Below are 23,517 nucleotides of genomic sequence, written 5' to 3'. Positions count from 1 at the left end.
ACCCGCCGGCCGCCACTGGCTAAAAGTGCCTTTCATATCGCCTCAGGGCGTTGTCTACTCGGATGCTTCGTGATCGAAGGTCACGTGTACAAAGTTTCAGATTTTCCGATTTGCGTGGTGCTGCTGCTATCAGTTCGGTTCGCCTTCTCAAGGTCGCGCAGCAAGCAATTATTTTTCGTCTTCCGATAGGAAAAAGCTTGCCTCTCGCTTATGTGGACGAACGCGTGGCACGGATGACTTTATGGCTCGACCATGGTTGGTCCTTTATGTTTCGTCCTTCAGCATTTTAATCTAAGAACGAATCATTCTCATCGAAAAACATAATGTATTTTTTTTAATTGATGTAACACATGTAAACCGAGAGCGAGAGATAGATAGATAGATAGAAACGTTTTCCTTCAACAAACGTTTGTTTTCCTATTGTATAAAGTGAACGCACATGTTAAAATTCATCTTGCATAGATATTCAAATTAGAACAAATTCACGTAAAGTGATTAAGTATGCAGAAAAGAAATATATTTGTGATAAATACATAGTTAGTCAGTAAATTCCGATAACCAGAATTCTGTCACGCCGAATGAAACGTTTTGTTTTACAATTTAATGTTTTCACTGACATCCAAAACGAAAATACGTATTATAACTTAATGACTTTCAAGGTGTCAAAATATTGTAATGTTACTATGCTGCCGATCACAATTATGAGAACGCTACGGGTCCCGGGTCCGAATCCCGGCCTGGGCGTGGATGTTTGTGAGTGTGCATTCATCAATTTCATATTGTTATCACCAATCTCCATCTTCGAGAATTAGCCAAAAGTGGCAAAAAAAAAGCGAAGTCAAATAAAGCATATCAAAATCAAACAATTATGAGACTTCTTCGAAAACGCCTTCGATAACGGTATTTGCTATTCGTAACGGATATGTGTATCACTTTTTCGAAACAGACTTTTGTGGAGGAAAAGAACTGTAACGTTACAAAAGTAACGAGCACAATTATACGAGAGACCTATGTTATTCTCTCCGGAACACGGCATCGGACACGGTATTGCACATCGGAACGTCTGTATGATACCAGCTATAAATAACGTTGTTGCTTTGAAAAAAGGAGTGTAACGTTTTTTCAGTAGTGACCTCAATTAAGTTACTGGTTAATTGTAACGTTACTATCACTTTCCACACACACTAAAGTTACTAGTCAATACGTGACGAACCTCTTTCTTACCCTGTAACGTTACTGGTTGCCGGCAATGGATGTAACGTTAAAGTGTCACGTGAAGACCTACTTCTTTAAAGATCAGTTATGGTTCGGTACCGTTATGCACACCTGTAACGTAATGTTCATATACCTGAGGTAACGTTTCTGTTCACGAAAAAAGTTATTCTGTTTCTGGTTGTAACGTAACGGAAACCGTAATTGAAAATACCGTTCCATTTCGTTACGTTACGACTCCCTGGATGAAACTCATAAACAGAAGCGATACCTCGTTTCGCATGATAGACGCTGTGCTTCGACTAGAATTTCCTGTTCCCACCGTCAGAGGAGCCACTGGGCAGCTGCCGCACGTAACATCTGCCGACCGCTGCAGTCTGTGTGCTAATGTTTATTATCGAGAGCAGAGGGGAAGAGATCGCGTTATCTGTGGGAAAACAATTTGTCAATAACGCAGAGGTTGTAAACCTTTTTATGCTCAGTCCTTGATGCTTTCAAGCCAGTTTTATAGCTGGGCGTGATAATTGGTTGATTTTCGATCTCACCATCGAAGTTCCCGGGTTCGAGTCCCGGCCCAGGCGTGATTGGGTGTATGTAAGACAAGGGCGGCCGCAGGATTTTTTCTCAGGCGGTTGCAGAGTAAGATATCATATCTTGCCATTCAGTTATAGACATTTTTATTATTATTATTGTACCTTATAAATGAAGGGTTCGGGTGTAAACATGGTGACACTTTGGTCATTTCTGAGTTCATTAAGAAAAAATGTTATTACGCAGGCCCCGGATTTTGATGACATTTCATCTTTTAACTGGTGCAACGTAGACATTGCTACCTAGTACAGAAATCCTGAACATCCTTCTCAGGTTGAAGAAATGTATTTTTTGGGTTATTTTTTTGTCTTTTTTTTACCATTTTTAAAATTTTTCGGTCATTTTTTAAAAATTTTGCGTCATTTTTAGATCATTTTTTAAAATTTTGGTCACTTTTTTTAAAAAAAAAATTGTTTCATTGCTTACTGAAACATAACAAGTTCAACAATTTCTGTTATGTCTGAATGTTATCTTGCGGTACTTACTCTGTGTTTAACTTCCAGCGTAACAAAGCCTGTCTGAAAATCGCGAAATGCAACATTTCGAGTTTCTTATTCACAGTCCGTACAACACACCAACGTGAAGAAGCAATTGTTAAATTGTTTGTCTTGGAATATATATACTATTTTCAATAAACAGATTGAGTATTGTACGAATTTTTGGGCCATTTTTAAAAGATTTTTAGGTAATCAAAATCCGGGACTAGAAGCTATACTGTAGATAAATTGTTTTCGTCTTGTTTACCAATTTCAGAAAGCTTCAATGAGTCCAATGCAAATTGCATGACGACATTTTCACTCGAAAATTGAAGGATGGCATATTTTACTTTGGAACTCAAAAATAACCAAAATGTCACCTTGTTTTACGCCCTTCTAATCGTAAAATTCAAATTGATTTGAAAATACCTTGGCGCTGTATACAAGTTCAGACTTCAGTTTCCTATCCAGATAGAAACTTGATTCGGGTTGCTTCCTTTCCATAAACATCTATCACTTTGTTGATTAGCAGTTCTTTGTCTTTTTGCACTTTTTCACAAAGCACAGGTATGAAACAGAGCCCCCTTAAGGCTCGATTGGACTTTTGGCAGCCGTAAGAACGAATTCTTTTAAAAAAAATCCTCTCCATTCGAAAAAACTCTTTGAATTTCCAAAATATTAAAAATTACATCAGCTTAGGAAAACTCAATAAGCTGACTAAGGCAGAAATTTATTTCATTTTCAAACATAAACTAAACGTAACGTTTCAACCTTCTAGCAAGATCTTCTTCAGACATTGTACCAAGTACAAATGAAACAAGGTACAAAACAACATACAAAAATCACTCCCCTCCAGACACAAGATTATTAGAAAGTTTTTTCTGGAACATTTCAGCAGGTGGATTTCTCTTGTCAACTGTACTTTCACCTGACAGGCGATTTAGCTAAATATTTCCTTTCATCTGGAAATTGGTTGGACTCTTTATCTCACTTCATTCCTCTTCCTTCTTCTCTCCTCTTTCGCTCTAGTCCTTTTCACACTTTCTAACACCTTCTTCCATTCTTTGTTTATCTTGAGTCCCCCATTCCAGTTCATTGTGTTCCTTGGCAGGAAGGGAGAAGAGAGTACTAGTGAGAAAATGGAAGGAGGCCAAGGAAATAGAGAAGAAAGTTGAAGAAGACACAATGAACTGGAATGGAGGACTCAAGATAAACAAAGAATGGAAGAAGGTGTTAGAAAGAGTGAAAAGGACTAGAGCGAAAGAGGAGAGAAGAAGGAAGAAGAATGAAGAAGGAAGGAAAAAGAGAGTGAGATAAAGAGTCCAACCACTTTCCAGATGAAAGGAAACGTTTAATTAAATCGCCTGTCAGGTGAAAGTACAGTTGACAGGGAAGGCCACCTGCTGGAATGTTCCAGAAAAAACTTTCTAATAATCTTGTGTCTGGAGGGAGTGATTTTTGTGTATATATATCTTCCTGTTTTGTACCTTGTTTCATTTGTACTTGGTACAGAGTCTGAAGAGACCTTGCTAGAAGGTTGAAACGTTACGTTTCGTTTGTTTTAAAATCAAATAAATTTCTGCCTTGGTCAGCATATTTAGTTTTTCTAAGCTGATGTAATTTTTCAGATTTTGAAATATCAAAGAGGATATTCGGATGGAGAGGAAAATTTTAAAACATTCGGCCTTATGGCTGCCAAAAGTCCAATCGAGCCTTACTTTCCATCATGATAACCAAGGTTTTACGTGCCGAAAGGCACTGAAAAAAAAGTAATAATTGAAAATGACGGGGAGTGAATTAACGAGTTCACATTATTTCCAGACTTTTATGTAGTAATCCCGGACAGTCGAGAAATTCCAAAGGATCTTATTTAAAAAGGGTTAATTCTTATTGTTTTCTGCATTATAAGTGTCTGAAATTTCTTGAAATTAACAGTTTTAATTCCAGAAGTACAAAAACAGTGACTGGAATGGGAAATCACAGACAAGGTATTATACATTGTCTGTGGGGAAATAGTGTGTAGAATTCGAGATTTTCACCGTCGAGAAATTGAGATTTTTCAGTTAGGATTATTAATATTTCCTTCTCAATTACGTCTCGACCAAAAATTCCGTCCCGCACAACCCCTGGTTTCTATAGTAGATTTCTAGTTGATAATACAGTAGTTCAAAGCATGGACTCTTTTCCTGCAGCAGTTGATGCACAATTTCTACTGTCACTGCCGGTGTATCAAGCTGTATCATAATGTGTCCATAATATATTAAGAATTTCTTACTTGTCCTTTTTTTCTTTCTCCAAGAAGCTACCCCATTTATAGTGTACTTCCACAAAAATATTGATTTTTACGGAAACGCAGTAAAATCCTGACATTTCCCTGACTTTTCCAGAAGAAGTAAATTCACTGACTTTCCAGGTTTTCCAAACAGATTGTGAGTAAGGAACGAGACCACAAATTGTGCTCATGAATCGAGTCCAAAGTGCAACCCTTAGTTGGAAGGGTTTAACCCAAAGGGTTGAGACTGAAGCGACACACCACACGTGTCATTTGGAAACCAATCTTCAGAAATAAATGCAACCTTTACTAGCGAAGCAACACAAGCTGCACGTGTCACGGAAGTTTCACGAGATTGCTCACGTTTAATGACGTCTCTGGCATTGCTACTTCCAAATGTATTAGGTTGTTGCACATGAAATGTAAGATTTGGTAGTGAAACTTCAAACAACAGTAACTCGGTAGAAAGGAACTTTTATTAATCAAAATAGGCGCCATTCGAGGGTATACACTTCTCCTAACGAGATACTAGTGGATTAATGCCAGTTCCGTAGAAGTTGGATGTTCTGGACTGAAGAAACTTCTCAAAGGCGCTTTTGGCAGCTGCTTTATTGGTAGACCTTGTTGCCGCCAAAAAATGGTCCAAATGCTTTAAAAAGTTATATTCAGTTGGAAAGCTATCTGGTGAGTATGGTGGATGCGGAAGAGTCTCATAGGGCAAGCTGTGTAGTTTTTGCATACATGTGGCTTCGCGTTGTCGTGTACATGAGGCATTGAAACTTCATATCTATTGACCATCAAGGCTGCTTAACTTGTATTTCATCCAACTAGGTGCAGCATTCACTGTTTTGCAAGTTTTCAAGAACGAAGAGTCAATAATACCAGCAGCACATCACCAAACAGTCACCATTTTCTTCCTAGGTTTAGAGACCTCATCAGCATCCATTGCGCAGAGGATTACTGCCCGTTTCGCTTTATTGCGTTTTCACCTCTCCCAATACAATTTCGCGTGATTTATGTGACACGAACTTCTAAAGCGAAACTGTACATCACATTTCGCCTTACATACAAAAAAAATCCCACCAGGGAATATTATCAACATGAAGGATCATTATTATTACTGTATTATTAACCTAACCTAACCTAACCGACAGGACAATGGGAGCCAAGATAGGCAACATCACAAGTTCTGCTCTCCCATTATGAATTACCCTTCAAGTCGGGACATTTTTTGTGTGTAAGGCGAAAGAGAATAAGACGAAATGGGATGTACCGTTTCGCCTTAGAAAGTTCGTGTCAACATTTGCAATTCTATTGGGGCGAATAAGGCGAAACGGGAGGACACGGCGCAGAGCGGCGCCGATTATCATATAATATCCATTTTTCGTCATATGTCACTACGTCCCTTACAGTTTTGGCGAGTATCAAACTCCCCTAGGGTTCGCAGTTCGTCATCCCGAAATCCGACATTTCATGTGCAACGACGTAATAGAACAACATAGGCACGAATGGGGTTTTGCCAAGGTTTTTTCGATAGCGGCGCTAGGCTCGTTGTGTCCCAAGAGAATTTCGTTCGTCATTTGGTTACCCTAAGCTTTACATTGGAGAGTTATAGAGTGGCTATTCAAACGTTATTTTCGCCGAAGGTAAGAGTTTCTCGTGAGAATCGATAATAAAATTGTACTTATTAAACTTTTAAAATTACGTAGCAAGTCTTATAAGTTTCCAAAAATTACACTCTCCTAACCTAAGAATTAATATGTTAAAAACGCAACGGCAGGATAGCTCGAACGTATTAAATATCGTATGTTTATGCACAAAGAGCACTAAACTTGACGTCATTTTGGTCGTCCTTAGCTGCCATGGGTCGAGAATACAGAAATTTAAATTCTACACTAACGTTTCGTTTTTGTTTTCCTGGTTGAGAGTATGAGTAATTCAACGGTGGAGGTTGGAATCGGAGAAACTCACCCAAATATCCAGAGAAAATGTAACAAGTGCGTATGCGCACGATATTTATTATTATACACTATACCCTATTCAATAATTTAACGTTGACATACGTTTTCCTTGTGTATTAAGCACGCATTTTCCCCTTGTACTTTCGTCCTTTATATTTTTAGGTTACAACACTTTCAATATATAATTCCTATAAATAAGAACGCCTTAGAGATTGCGAAACATGAAACAAAAGATTAGATGTTTTTTGTAATAACTATTTGTCTCGATCAATGTTATATACAAAACAGTGGATCGCATTCACTAGCCATGCCGAAAAGTGTGATGTCATGTAAGAAAAGAATAAGTTATTAATAACAACTATACAAAATAAAAGTACAGTCGTGCGGAATTATTGTGTATAATTTCTTAACGGACTCACAACAATGAAGCACTAAAACTGTGCAAGTTTCAAGTGACGTTAACAAATACAAGCAAATGTTAAGTTCTTTTTAGGTTACAATATCTTTTCTGTTGTTAACGATCATCTGTTTTAAAATTCTATTATTATAGTATTACAACACTGATTATTCATCTACCATGCTCCGACATAATTTCTGAAGTTAAGCTTGCAATAATAACAGCACGTTCAACATCAAATCCTCCATGAATTTAAATGGGAAAACAATTGCCCATCAAAGTTTGAGAACGTGCTGCCACCTACATTAGCTTTCGTTGGCCAGCCCCACGAAGAAAATGCAAATAAAACGTGTCGAATTTCTTTATTTATGTTAATGAACCCAACAGGCCTTCCCTGTAGGAGAGAAATCAAGTGAAAATTAAGAAACGCAAGTGAAAACTCCTGCTCCGAGTATCAAATTCCCGTCGGTCCTTGAACACCGAGTCTTCCGCTGCCCACTTTGACCCTTTCAGCGCAGCAAACAGACGATTCACACGAACAAAGGGTGAAAAAGGCGACGGTGTGCGGCTCTGCAGGTCGGACGTGGCTTCATACGTGCTTCCGTCGGCTTTCCCTCGCCTGCTTATCTGACCTTTGCAAGAGCAGCCGTGCCGCTGGGACGTGCTGGGAAAAGGAGGCTCAGGTAGCCGCGAGAAACAGACCCGGGGAACCCACGTGTCTGCACGTGACGTCTTCAGGTGCAATCTCGTTGCCTCTTGATCTCTCTCCTTGGCTTGCCGAAGACGAGACTCTTGCAAATCAACTCGGAACGTGCACTTCCCTGCCTTCTGCTACAGGGATATTCGCAGATTAAGCGCGAAAAGGATTGAACGCGAATGAATATGCGCGAGAGGCATAACCGCGAAAATTTCACTTTCGCGGTTGTTCTGGCGACCAGGATATTCTCTGCCGTCTTCGATAGCGGAGTCATAGCTAGGGAACGGAACATTATGTGCTAAAAAAAAAACTCAGAAATATTAATTTATTTTATGTGTCATAAATGTTGAAAATATATGACAAAAAAAACAAACATTTGGTAGCAAAAACAAAATATTACATGTATTTTAAACAGCTGAAATCAGTTTCTAAATGCTTACCCTTAGTGAGCTATTTTTTTTTTTGGAAAAGTAGCAGTGGATTACCATAGTTTTTTCTAAATTCTCCATTGTAAATCTGTGACGATTATGTCTAAAAAGCATCTTATATTGTGAGAAAGATCGCTCCACGTCACAACAACAATTCTTGCATATTTGAAGCACGAAATGCCACTGACGCTGAAGTTTTCCAAAGCTTCCTTTTCCTCTACTTCACCTCCTTCCAAAACACGTGCAATTTGGCACAAAAACCTTGGTTTTTCCCCAAAACTTCTCTACATTTAGACATTAGCAGTTGAGGGTTAGATCCAGTGGGGTAATATTTTCCCCCAATACGATCGTAGGCAAGGCGCCAGAAGTGTGCCAGCGAGCGTGTTCAAAGACAAAACAAACCTAATTCTCGATATGAAAGAGGTGCGGACAATAAACATTTTTCCTTCGAGGATTTCGAGGTAGCTGAAGTCAATGAGCGATTTGATGTATTTAAGATGAAAATTCGCAAAATATGTATTTACATACGGAAAACTGGGAAATGTGTTTTTATGTAAAATAAAATTTGCTGTGTTGACATATGAGGCTATGATCAGAATTTTGGCGAAAACGAGGGGTCTATCTTATCGCAGAAAAAAAAACATTTATTTACCTAAACTTCCGTTCCCTAGTCATAGCACAGCGCGCTCTTGCCTTCCAATCCCGGCTTGGCCATGGGTGTTCTTTGTGAGTGTCCCTTCATCAATTTCATCACATCATCACTCATCCTCATCTCCGTGATTAGCCAAAGCGAAGTAAGATCAACCAGATCAAAGCAAACTAATTTCTTTACAATCTGGTTAAAAATATCCATAAATCACAAAATAGTTCAAATAGTTTTATCATATTTCTTTGCTTAGATTTTCAATTATATTTCATTCCTAAATTTGCCTTTCATTCTAGTTTTATATTATTCTGCATATATTCTTATTGGTAGGGTGCGCTGTTAAAATTATTATTTGTAATTAAATATTATTCGTCTTATCTTATAACTAGTTACTCACTTTTGCCTATTTGCCTTTTTTATTCCCTAGTAGTAAAACATAGGCTTTAATGTGTTAAGTTCGTTTTATGGTGTTTGTAGCCCGAAAACGCATTTTTATAATGCCTATTTAAGAGTTAGCGCCTATTTTGCTTAATCGTGCCTAAAATGCCTATTCTCCGACACACTGGACAGCCGGTTTGTAACTTAGACAAAACGGCGGCAAATCACCCCTTCTTCATCTGCCCCTCCCCCACTCCCACCCAGCTGAAAGCTTCTAGTAGTCAATCAGAACTCATTTGCTTTGTTGTGCGTGTGAAAATAAATAAGGTGGTTGGTTATCTATATAGATGAGTGCTCAGAGTTAGTGGGGGGTGCGGGGAAGGTATCCCCGCAGCTAGCAATTTTCTTGCAAACCACACCCGAGGTGTTCCCACCAGCTGTCCCAGTATTAATAGTTTGCGAATCGTTAGAGCACTTTTCTTTATAAACTGGGATGAAAATGAATGTGAATAAAACGTAAGCAATGGTGATCGGAAGAAAGCAGAGGAAGGCAAATGTGAGTATCAGAGGCAAGAGAATCGATTAAGTAGACAGCCTTAAATATCTTGCATGCATCATAAGCTGAGGTAGTCATTTTCATTCAACCTCCCTCACCCTCACGGCTCGATCTCGCCCTCACCCTCACACACCCTCACCCTCACGACTAACCTTTCACTCTCACCCTCCCGACTCACCTTTCACCCTCACCCTCACACGCCCTCACAGCCACGACTCCACTTCGCCTTCACCCTCACACATTCTCACCCTCACGACTAGCCTTTCACCCTCATTCGCACTCACCCTCACGACTCGACTTTCGCCCTCACCCTCACGACTCGACTTTCGTCCTCACCCTCACTCGTCCTCACCCTCACGACTCGCCTTTCGCCCCCACCCTCACTCTCCCTCACCCTCACGACTCGCCGTTTCACCCTCATCCTCACAAGTCTTTGGAGGGTGAGGGTGAGGTCTGCAGTCATGAGGGTCGCCCTCCGGAGGGTGACCACTTCTAATCATAAGCAGGGATACGAGATGAAGTCAAGAAATAAAAGTAAGAATAGCAAAGGCGAAGGAAGTCTTCAATAGAAAGTAAAAAAAAAAACCTGTGGCTCTATGAACAAAGAACCGAGGAAAATACTAATGAAATGTATGGAGTGTAGCCAGTGATGTGCGTCTACGCGTAAACAACGATAGTCTACATTCTACACGTAGACTATTTTATACACTTAGATTACGTAATCTATGTATACAACATGGCGAAAGGTGATAACTTAGCAAAGGGTGCCGTGGAATTAAAAGAAAATTATACTGCGTATCAGATGATGATGTGTAAGGATAACTTTTCATACTCTTTCTTCCAAATTAGAACAATTTCTCATGTACGAAGAAACCAAATATAGGAAACATTCTAGTGTTTTATGGGAAAAAGACCGCTCTTGCCTCACAACTGCCATCTGATGTTGTTTTTTGCATACTATTTATCTTCTTCCATAGTTGATAATAGAAGAGAAGATAAATTTTGTCGTAACATTTCGTTAGGAACCAATATAGTTGAAAATGTTACTTTCTTTCATGAAACCCTTGAAAGTTAATTTTAATGCACTTTAGATTGTCTACGTAGTCTACGTAAACTACAACTCAATGTAATCTACGCGTAGATTACGTGTAGACAACGCATGTAGACGTAAACTTATAGTCTACTGCACATCACTGAGTGTAGCTCTACGGAAACATGGAGACTGAGGCAAGTGAGAAAAAGCGACTGGAAATTCTGGAACTTTGGCTACGGAGTGAATGAAACATTGCTGGAAAGAGTTGGGGAAAAGAGATCAATGCTGGAGATAATCATGAATAGAAAAATATATTGGTTGGTCTCTGGATGAGAATAAACTGTATCCTAAAGAATGGTCGAGGAAAGAACAGCCTGGGAAGAAGAAGATTCCAAATGATTGACACCAAAATAAATGGGTCGTACGCTGCTACAAAGCGAAGAGCTGAAGATCGAAGACCATGGAGGCTGAAAGGAAAGACATATCCCTGGGCAGAAAACAATGAATGAATGAACTAACTAACTCTTAAGCCCTCCCAAACCCGAAGGTTCATGGCTGCAGCAACACAGGCCTTCCATCTCTCCACATCCTGAGCAAGATCTACATGCTCTTTCCCATCCTACCAATTTCCTTTAGGTCCATCTCAACATTATCCCTCCATCTTCACCTTGGTCTACCTACTGGTCTCTTACCATCAGGTTTCCCAACAAGAATCCTGTGAACTCCTCTTTTCTCCCCCATTCGTGCCACATGGCCTGCCCACCTAAGTCTTCTTGATTTAATCATTCTAATAATATCTGAATATGAATACAAATTATGTACTTCTAAATTATGTAACCTTCTCCACTCACCTGTCTCCTCATCCCTTTTAGGTCCAAATATTTTCCTAGGGATCTTATTTTCAAATACTCTCAATTTATGTTCCTCTTTCAATGTAAGGGGCCAAGTTTCGCATCCATATAATATACACATGAATGAATGTAATGCTAAATGATAAATGGTAATTCTGATACAGTATAACTGTGCCTTTGAAGAAGAAAATTGAAATAAGTTCATGTTCAATGTTCTTTTATATTTTAGTGTCTTTTTAGTATTATTTTATTTTTTTTTTATTTATAGTGCCTTATACGTACCACATCTCATCATCTTGTTGCCTATTTACGTGCATATTTCAGAGTTTTTTATCCCATAAATCCGCACCCTAATTTTTGGCATTGACCTGTTAATATTATCTTGTAAGAGAGAGAGAGAGAGAGAGAGAGAGAGAGAGAGAGAGAGAGAGAGAGAGAGAGAGAGAGAGAGAGAGAGAGAGAGAGTAGGAGGAAGCGCGAAATCATAGGAACACCCACATTCCCTGTGTGCATTTTCAATATTATCCTTGATAAGGTTACAATTCAAATCAAAACGAATTTCCTATTTTTGTTGTTACAACTAACACCCTTCCCCATGAAATTTTTGGTGGGGGGATTTTTTAGGTCAAGACAGCTGGTAGGAGGAAACCCCCGCCCCTCCCCATGATGTTGCACTCTGCCGCACTATCTCCTAACACAGGGAAATTCTATGGATTGGATGATTCATTCGTTTTGAACGGTTCATAATGTGAATCGTTCGATGTGAACGGCTCGGTGCGAACAGTTCGCGACAGAACCGTTCGTGGTGAACGATTCATATTCGAAGCTGATTCTTTCAAAGTGATCAACCCTGAGGTTTGTGAGTATCATTACTTTGGATGGCACAGTGGTAACGTCGTCGCCTTGTAATCAAGTGGTCCGGGTTCGATGACCAGTCTCGATCAGCTTATCTGTAAATAAAGTGGACTTAATCTTCAAACTTTCATTGGATAATATACCAATATCTTACACACGTAACTATGTCCCGGATCATTGGGGGACGCGTCCTCCTGTTCCCCTCGCTAACCGCCGATCTCCGTGGCGAAGTGGTTGGCACCACGCAATACAACGGCAGGGGTTCCGGGTTCAAATTCCGGTTTGGGCGCTCTTTGTTAGTGTCCCTTCATCAATTTCATCATATTATCACTCATCCTCACCGTCGCGATTAGCCAAAAGTGGCAGAAATGCGAAGTGAAATAAGCCAAATCAATTAATTCATTGAGGTCGTAACAAATAATAAAGCACATTTTGTATTTTAATTTTGCATTCCAATTAAAGTCATGTAAATCCATTGGCATCTAGGTCGGCTGCTTGCTTAATGAAAATTGCCAATCATTGCTTTTGTACCCCTGTACGTTAATCGCGACGATTATGATTGGATGAATTTGCTGCTGCTCCTGTGCCAAGTTCCTTGAGCCGGCCCCCGTGGTGAAGTGGTTAGCACATCGCGCTAGGACGCCAGGGGTCCCGGGTCTCGACTTGTGCATTGATTTTTCTGAGTATCCATTCATCAATTTCATCATATCATCACTCATCCGCATCTTCGCAAATTAGTCAAACGTGGCACAAAAGGCGAAGTAAAATAAACCAAACCACCTTGAGTTGTCGACTGACAATTTCATCACTGTAAATTCACTGTAAGTCAGTGATGTGCGTCTACGCGTAAACAACGATAGTCTACATTCTACACGTAGACTATTTTATACACGTAGATGACGTAATCTATGTAAACAACATGGCGAAAGGTAATAACTTAGCAAAGGGCGCCGTGGAATAAAAAGACAATTATACTGCGTATCAGTTGCTGATGTGTGAGGAGAACTTTCCATACTCTTTCTTCCAAATTCGAACAATTTCTCACCTAGGAAAAACCTAACATAGGAAATATTCTAGTGTTTTTTTGGGAAAAAGGCCACTCTTGCCTCACGACTGCCATCTGTTGTTGTCTTTTGCATACAATTTATGTTCTTCCATAGTTGTTGATAGAAGAGAAGATACATTTTGTTGTAAATAGGATTGTTGTCAGTTCGATAGGAACTAACATAGTTGGAAATGTTAATTTCCTTTCATGAAAGCCTTTAAAATTAATTTTAATACACTTTAGATTGTCTACGTAGTCTATGTAAACTACAACCCAATGTAATCTACGCGTAGATTACGTGTAGACAACGCATGTAGACGTAAACTTATAGTGTACGGAACATCACTGCTGTAAGTCCTGTGTTGGGCATGCGTGTTTATTTGTGAGCAGTGATGAATTTATGATGTGGCCCTGGGGGAAAAGTTCCCCTCTCGTGAAAATTTTAATAACCTGGCACGGCATTCGAACAATAGATAAGAAATTTGGCAACAATATTCACTTTTGGCATTCCTTGGTTTTGATTTAATGTAGAATGTAAACTATAAATACGTCATCAATTCTCATTTCACCAATCTTCTTGAAGGAATAAACATTCAACTTTGAGTTGTTTACATTTTAAATATTTTTTTATATATATACTTAAAACGGGTTTTCATAACCAGAAACGCTAACCACTGAGCCACCGTGGTCGTATTTTTTGTGGCTGTTTTTTAATACTGATGTAGTCTTCTTCATAATTAAAAGTCAAAATAATGATCTAATTTAAATATCGTCAATTTTTAATAACTGCTAAATATAATATTTAATAAAATTGCGTTTGGTTGAAACTCAACAGAGAACACGCCTATACAGGGATGGTGCAATTTGAACTTCTATTGTTGTATTGGATTTCAACTTCTTGCAGCTATGTTAATGGTTAGTCAGTCAAGAATTTCCTGTGGACTGGTGGTGAAAAGCTTGTGCAGTCTTATCTAAATTTACACGTAATTTAATTTAATTTAATTACATATCAGAGGCAAGCAGAAATTTAAAATATTAGTATTGTTTTATTGGTATTATAATTTGATGCGTATGAGCCCCCTCCCCCCCCTTTACATGAAGTTTGATACACTTTCAGAGGAAAGTGACTGGATTGAATACTGTTTATGAGCGCCTCTCTTGTGAATTCATCTAATGATCACTCCATCGTTGTTCTTAGCCAATAGTGGTAGAGAAATCACTCAAAATACTATTGCACAAAATAGATGAAATTAACCTCGAGGCTCGAATCGCTCACCAATATGGAATAGTTCAAAATAAGTAGTAATTATTGTTCATAGATGGCAGTGCACTATGAGAATCGTTCATGTTGATTGGTTTCATGATGAACGGTTTATAATTGGAACAGTTCGTGGTGAACGGTTCGATGCAGATGCTGCTCATGGTGAACAGTTCATATACGTAACTTTTAGTAATGAGCAAAAACTGGAAGAAAAAAAAGGTACACTTATAGGATGTCTGTCTATCTGCCCGTGTCAACTCTTGGCATTTCTGAAACAATAATTACTGGAGTTGAAAAGACAATTTCGTGGACTGATACACCGAGGGGCGACTCGAGATAAAATTTTCATCTGGGCGAGGCGGATTTTTGGTGCCCCCTTACTATCCACCCTGGCCCCCCGCTCCTACTTTCCACTCCCAATTAAAACCTTCACCATGTTACATATATACGGTTTTAAAAAAGAAAAAATAATAGCCTTTATTTGAACTACTTTAAGTATTACTGTAGCATATGTTTATTGTAGGTATGCATTTATTTAATACCTACGTAATGATATCAAAATAACAGTTAATTTAAATGTCTCAATGATTTGCAATGTTACTGTCTTAAAGTTAATTTAACTTTATTATACTTCTTTATGCGTGTCAATTGACTCTAGGCTTGAACTTGTTGGATGATAAAAACCACTTATATTTTTTCTTTCTATCTATTTCCTACTCTTTGCCAGGCATTTGGGGAGAATGCCGTGATCAAACGCACTGCCAGGCATTGGTTCCAGAAATTCCGTTCAGGAGATGTGAGCCTTTCGGATGAACCTCGCAGTGGACGACCACATGTGTTGGATGATGAGGCCCTGAAAGCAACCATCGAGGAGGACAGTGGTCTAACATGTGATGAACTTGCAGAAACTTCCATGTTTCCGCTGAAACAGTCAGACTACCTGCATGGGATAGGGAAGTCATACAAGTTAAGCAAGTGGGTACCCCACACATTGTTGGCAGCCAACAATGAACAACGAGTGACAGCCTGTTTGTCCTTGCTCACTCGGCACCTGAACACACCCATATTTGATCGCTTGCTCACTGGTGACGAAAAGTGGGTCCTCTATGACACTCCCAATGTACCAGACATTGGTTGTCGCCACGTGACCCTGTTCCTTACACATCGAGACCACCTATGCACCCACAAAAGGTTATGCTCTCTGTATGGTGGAATTGTCGGCATGTGGTGCATTACGAGCTCCTTCCTCCTGGTCAGACCATCACTGCTGACCTCTACTCTCAGCCGTTGCAAAGGGTGCACCGTGCATTGCGGCAGAAGGAGCCGGCATTGGTGAATCGCAAGGGTGTGCTGTTCCTGCACGACAATGCAAAGCCACATGTGGCAAAGGGGACCCGGGAGACCCTTCAGGAACTTAGCTGGTAGACACTGTGCCATCCACCATATTCACCGGACCTTGCACCAACAGATTACCACCTGTTTCATTCCTTCGACAACCACCTCCGTGGGAGATCCTTCGCAAATGAGGGAGACCTGCGGAACGCACTCACGGACTTCTTTGCATCCAAGCCCACTGAGTTTTATCACCAGGGTATTGTGCATCTGCAGGAACGTTGGCAAAAGGTGTTGGATGCTGATGGAGATTACTTAGAAACCTAAAGGTACGTACTCTCCACTGTATTGCTCTTTGTTTATCACTGCTCTAGAATGGCAAGAGCTTTTTTTTGTTACCTTGTATTTCCGTAGTCTATAGCTACATGTATGTAAATAACTATACAGGGTAAATATAAATGATTCATCAGGTTTTTTTTGACCAAAAATTGTTACAAAGAAAATATTGTTGGTCTTAATGAAAGGTTGTGCGATAACAAGCTGAACTAGTCTTGCGCGAGCAGTAGGCTCTCTTTGTGACAATATAATCATTCTTTCTTTCCATCAAAGTTGTTTATCTTTGTAAAAATTTCCCTCGCTTCAAAGCAAGTACGATATTATAACAATTATATTTCCAGTTTATACTTACATATTTGTATGTATTGTGTACATTTTTGTAATTTTTATAATCTCTTGTTCTTTTCTTTGCAAACTTATCCACAAATTTTCTCCTCCAATTTACCATTCCTAAAAATTTTCTTAACGCTTTTCTATTTGTTGGAGTAGGATATTCAGTTATTGCTAGATTTCTTTCTGGATCTACAGCGATGGTTTCACCTGATACTATGTGACCAAGAAACTTCACTTCAGTTTTACAAAATGTGCACTTCGATAATTTGATGGACACATTTACTTCTTTCAAAGTTTTCAACACGTAGTCCAAATGTTTTAAATGACTTTACAGTGATGATGAAAATATGATAATATCATCCACATACACTATAAGAAATGAACTAGTATCATTGCCAAACACTTTATGCATTCTGTCGACAAAAACACATTCTTAAAATTAGATCTTGTAAAATTAGTGTCCGAACATTTTCTTTGTGCGTTTTTTTTTCTTGTGTAGTGGTTGTTATGTGTTTGTGTGTCTTGTGCAGTAGTTGTGCTGTGTAGTGTATGAGTTTGTCTTGTGTAGTAGCTGTGGTGTCTAATGTGTTTGTGTTTGTCTTGTGTAGTAGTTGTGGTGTGCTTGTATGTGGGTTTGTCTTGTGTAGTAGGTGTGCTGTCTAGTGTGGTTGGGATTGTCTTGTGTAGTAGTTGTGCTGTCTAGTGTGTTTGTGTTTATCTTATGTAGTAGTTATGCTGTCTAATGTATTTCTGTTTGTCTTGTGTAGTATCGGTGATATGTATATATGTGTCTTGTGTTGTAGTTGTGCTGTCTAGTATGTTTGTTTTGTCTTGCGTAGTAGTTCTGCTGTCTAATTTGTTTGTGTTTGTCTTGTGTAGTAGTTGTGGTGTGTAGTTTGTTTATGTTTATATTGTGTAGTAGTTGTGGTGTGTTTGTGTTTATATTGTGTCATAGTTGTGATGTGTTTGTGTGTCTCTTGTGTAGTAGTTGTGCTGTCTAATATGTTTGTGTTCGTCTTATGTAGTAATTGTGCTGTATAATGTGTTTGTGTTTGTCTTGTGTAGTAGTTCCTCCATTCATATTGGGGGTTAGGCGTAGAGCTGACAACTCTGCACTGTAAAAAAAAATGTCAAGAAACAGCAATATAAGGCCATGGATGTTCCCAAGGTAAAATATTCCGGAGGTAAAATAGTCCCCCGTTCGGATCTCCGGGTGGGGACTACTTTGGGAGGTCCCTGGACTAAGGATAAGATCTACGTTAGGAATAAGGATATTAAATTAGGCACCTGGAATGTTCTGAGCCTTTACCGGCCTGGGGCATTTCAGTGTACAGTTAATGAGATAGTTAAGTATAAATTAGATGTAGTAGCTGTCCAGGAAGTTAGGTGGCCAGGAGAAGGGAATTGTAAAACTAAAAATTATACTTTTTTCTATGGTGGTACTGAAAATCATAATTTTGGAACAGGCTTTTTTATAAATAACAGAATTATCTCGGTTCTTAAAACAGTAGAATTTATTAATGATAGGATATCATATGCAGTTTTACAGGGTAGGTGGTGTAAAATTATTTTAATAAACATACATGCACCAACGGAAGATAAAGATGATAATACTAAAGATGATTTTTATACAGAGTTAGAACAGGTCTTTGATAAATTTTCTCAGTATGATATGAAAATTCTGTTAGGTGACTGTAATGCACAGATTGGCAAAGAAGAGACATTTAAACCCACGATTGGTAAAGAAAGTCTTCATGAATTAAGTAATGATAATGGTATAAGATTGATTACTTTTGCAACCTCAAAGAATTTAATTGTGAAAAGTACCACTTTTAAACATAAAGATATCCATAAATATACCTGGTCTTCTCCAGATGGTAAAACTCATAATCAGATAGATCATATTCTCATTGATAAGAGAAGGCATACTAGTATAATTGACGTTCGTACACATAGAGGTGCTGACTGTGCCAGTGACCATTATTTAGTAATTGCTAAATTAAGAGAAAGGCTCTCAGTGATAAATCATAAGCAACAGAATCTAAAAGTTCTAAAATTTGATACAGGAAAGTTTACTGATGAAAGAATTAAGAAAGATTACCAAATTAAACTGTCAAATAGATTTGATGTTTTGCAGGATTTAAATGATGATGAAAATATAAATGAAACAGACATAAATAAGAATTGGGAGCACATACGTAATGCAATAGAATCAGCAGCTAAAGAAAGTATAGGATACCATAAACCAAGAAAAAGTAAGCCATGGTTTGATAATGAATGTCATAATCTAATAGAAATAAGAAATCAGGCTAGACTTAAGTGGTTAAATAACTCTGATGATACAAATCTAAACAATTACAATAGAATAAAGCGAGAAGTTAACCGCACGTTTAGAAGTAAAAAAAGAGATTACTTGAAAACCAAAATTAACGAAATTGAAACAAACAGCAAAAATAAAAATATCAGAGATTTATATAAAGGTGTAAATGAGTTTAGAAAGGGGTGGCAACCTAAAGTAAACTTGATAAAAGATAAAGACGGTGATTTTCTAGCTGACCCAGGCGATATTCTAAATAGATGGAAGAACTACTTTAATGACCTTTTAAATGTCCACGTAGGAGATAAATCAGAAGTAAATGAAGTACACACAGCAGAACCTTTAGTTCCAGAACCTAACTTGACTGAAGTTAAAGATGCTATTAAAAGGCTAAAGAATAACAAAGCACCTGGCATTGATTTAATACCAGCTGAGTTAATTAAATATGGTGGAAATTCATTGATATGTCAAATTCATAAATTAATTTGTTTAATATGGAATAAAGAAGAAATCCCTCAACAGTGGAAAGAATCCATAATTGTTCCTGTGTTTAAAAAAGGTGATAAAATGAACTGCAATAATTACCGTGGAATTTCTCTACTCTCAACAACATACAAAATATTGTCTAACATTCTTTTAACAAGACTAACTCCATATGCTAATGAAATTATAGGTGATTATCAATGTGGATTTAAACGTAACAGATCAACTACAGATCAAATTTTTCACATCAGACAGACACTTGAAAAAAAGTGGGAATATAATCAAAATGTCCATCAGCTATTCATTGATTTCAAAAAAGCATATGATTCGGTCAAAAGAGATAAATTATATAATATATTAGTAGAGTTTGGAATACCTAAGAAGCTTGTTAGTATGATAAAAATATGCACCAGTGAAACAGAAAGTAAAATTCGTGTGGGTAATAATATGTCTGATCTGACAAATTTACAATTCATGATGGGTTAAAACAAGGAGATGCATTATCTCCATTGCTCTTTAATTTTGCCTTAGAATATGCTGTTAGGAAGGTAAAAGAAACTAAAGAAGGACTAAAATTAAATGGTGTGACTCAGTTGTTAGCATATGCAGATGATGTAGACTTACTGGGGGATGATGTGAATACAATTAACAATAATGCTAAAATATTTTTCAAAACTGCTAAAGAGATAGGTTTGGAAGTTAACAAAGAGAAAACTAAATATGTGGTTACAGGCCGAAACCAAGTGTTAGGTAATAATCAAAATCTAATTATTGATAACAACTCGTTTGAACCAGTTTCCAAATTCAAATACTTAGGAGTAATATTAACAAATGAAAATTATACGCGTATTAAAGAGGAAATAAAAAGTAGGCTTAATTCAGGAAATGCATGTTACTTCTCTCTTCATAAACTTTTGTCTTCTCGTTTAATATCTAAGAAAGTAAAAGTTAAAATATACAAAACAGTAATTTTGCCTGTAGTATTATATGGATGTGAAACTTGGTCCCTTACATTGAAAGAGGAACATAAATTGAGAGTATTTGAAAATAAGATCCTTAGGAAAATCTTTGGACCTAAAATTGATGACGAGACAGGTGAGTGGAGAAGGTTACATAATTTAGAACTACATAATTTGTATTCATGTCCAGATATTATTAGAATAATTAAATCAAGAAGACTTAGGTGGGCAGGCCACGTGGCACGAATGGGAGAGGAAAGAGGAGTTTACAGGATTCTTGTTGGGAAACCTGATGGTAAGAGACCTGTAGGAAGGCCAAGACGAAGATGGAGGGACAACGTTGAGATGGACCTAAGGGAAATCGGTAGGGATGGAAAAGAGTATATAGAACTTGCTCAAGATAGGGACAGATGGAAGGCCTGTGTTGCTGCAGCCATGAACCTTCGGGTTTAAGAAGGCTAGGGAGTTAGTTAGTTAGTTATCTATTTCCTACTCTTACACATTGCCTTCATTATTTCCACACTTTCTAATCATATTTTCTCTTTAACTGAATCGACACTTATCCTTCAACAATGCACTTATGTTCTCTTCCTATGTGCTGCCATCTATGTTTCTTTCCGAAATTATTTTTGCAACGGTCATGTCTGTGATCGATACAATTTAGTAGAGGAAATATACGGTTTCACCCGGAAATAATTGCAACACAAATGAATAAATAATATATTAAAAATCCGCTATCCAAATGTTTGGCGAAAATACGCCATCTTGGAAAATGGCGACAAAAATTCAACTTGGAAATTAAAAAAAATAATATCTCGAAAACGCTGCATTGTACACAAACAGTAAACATAACCAAAATGAAAGAACAGAAAATTTGCTAAATTATGGTTTTTGTTTGATATAGCTACCTTAAATCTTAATTGAATTAGAAAGATTCAAATATTTTCCTTAATTTTTAGAATTGGCGTAAAAGTTGGTTTCTCACACAAAAAACAGAAAATATATAAGAAACTATGTAATTTACGTCCTAAAATCGCTGAACAAAATTCATAGCTTATGATTTCCTCTAGAGATTGGATTTTGTTTCGTGACTTTAGAGTCAGGGGTTGAGGAGATATGTAGTTTAATGCAGAGTCATGTGTTTCCCTAAATTTACGTGTTCCATTTCTTATGATATTGGTTGATTGGTTGATTGATTGATTTGATTTTTTTACTTCACTTTTGTGTCACTTTTGGTTAAATTGCGAAGATGGAAATGAGTGATGATATGATGAAATTGATGAATGGACACACAAACATCCATGCCCAGGCCGGGATTCGAATCAGACACCCCTGGTGTCGTAGCGCGATTATGGTATTGGTGAGAACGTAATGCATTGTTTTATGCAGTGTTCCGTTCACGTGGCGTTTGTTACTTACATGTATTTTTATATTCTACCACTTAATCCAAAGAATAAATGGATCCACAGCTCCCAAAATGTGTAGTTTTCTTTGTGAGAAGTCACACAATACAAACTTTATGAGTAAAATTTAACCCTATCTTGTAAAGGCTTTTTTTTAACGTAATGTGTAAAAGTTAAAAACAAAATACAATAATTGTGAATGTCAGTACACTAACTGTACAAAATGTAAGAAAAATAATGGATGGAGTAGAAAAGTCTCTCCATTTATACTGGGTGATTTTTTTAACCTGAATCATTTGAATATCTTGAAAAAGAATCATCCTACAAAAAAATGTTCCAAATAAAAAGTTGATAGTTTGGAGGGGGAAGTTTAGTGGTGCAACAAAAAAACACCCCCTCCCCCTCTTGTAGTGTAAACATTCAAGAAATGAAAATTTGTCGATTATAGCGCCATCTATTACGAATCGAAAAAAATGTTTCAGACAAAACTTATGTAATTATTTGTTTCCGTACAATCCGAATCTGTAATAAAAAATAGGTGTTTCTATTTGAAATTTCAAAGTTGCCCTCCGCCCCACCTACAAGAGGGGGAGGGGGTGTTCTTTTGTTGCACCACTAAACTTCCCCCTCCAAACTTTTTATTTGGAACATTTTTTTGTAGGATGATTTTTTTTCAAGATATTCAAATGATTCAGGTTAAAAAAATCACCCGTTATAATAATAATAATAATAATAAAAATAACAAAAATAAATTTAGATTAAAAGTGGTTTATGTTTAATAACTTATAACAGTTCTTATTGTAAAATGACAATAATAACCGAGGTAATAAGTAAGTATACTAAGTAATAAGTATTATTAATTATTTCTACTAATCAAATTTTATCAGTGGCCTGCTCCCTTTACAAATATTTCTGGCGACGCCTGTGCTGATAAAGGATGAGCCCCTCCCGAAATAAAACCCTGGCTACGCTCCTTGTTTCAGTTAGAATTTCTAAAATGAAGTAACAGTTACTTGCAACTGCGTTACAAGTATCTATGAGATGCTGCTCGAATCCACAAATACACACGCTTTCGCTTCGCCCAGAGCACGTGATTTTGTTTCCACTTGGGGAAAAAGTACGGAAGAACTTGTGTTTCCGGAAGAAATTATATGAAAAAATGTGCTGTTTTCACTAAAAATGTAATACATGCTTTTCAGTACTAACCTTGCACTTGCAATATCTTGTCATTGCTGGTTCCCGCTTACAGAACTTGTACACAGCTAAACATGTGAAGAATTACGAACTTCCCTTCATATGCAGTGTTGACGTCACCGATCATGCAATCCCTGCACTGAATACGGTTCCCCTTGTACCATTTCTTAACGCATCGACTTTACTGATAAACCATGAAGGGGCAGTTCTTTATACAGTGCATGTAACCTTCCTCAAGGACAGGGCTTTGGGAGGAAAAAGGGCATAAGAGCTGTTTGTTCTGCAAGGAAAGTCACGGTGTTTTTCCACCGAGCACATTTTCAGCCAAGGAAACCAACGTTCCCACGTTCGCAAGACGCATTTACAAATATCGAGCAAGTCGCCGAACAGCACGCTTGAGTTTCCGATTCCCGCCGTCAGGGGGGAGGACGTGTGCCGTTCCTGGGAAACGGGGAAAAGAGGCACGCGACCGGCTTGGGAACAATTGACAAACGGCATTCG

General features: G+C 37.9%; 1 long non-coding RNA gene across 1 annotated transcript in view; it reads right to left on the bottom strand.

The window, feature by feature from the left end:
* Positions 1-23,126, bottom strand: part of LOC146005386 (uncharacterized) — a 75,090-nt gene extending 51,964 nt beyond the window's left edge. Inside the window, exon 1 of the long non-coding RNA XR_014444015.1 lies at positions 23,029-23,126. This is a non-coding gene — a long non-coding RNA (uncharacterized LOC146005386). The remainder of the gene's footprint in view (positions 1-23,028) is intronic.
* Between the last annotated feature and the right edge of the window lie 391 nt (positions 23,127-23,517).

The sequence above is a fragment of the Lepisma saccharinum genome, chromosome 23 (assembly GCF_977018435.1).
Source record: "Lepisma saccharinum chromosome 23, izLepSacc3.1, whole genome shotgun sequence".
NCBI lineage: Eukaryota > Metazoa > Arthropoda > Insecta > Zygentoma > Lepismatidae > Lepisma > Lepisma saccharinum.
Note: the sequence above shows the minus strand (reverse complement) of the source record. Positions and strands in the feature narration are given on the sequence as shown.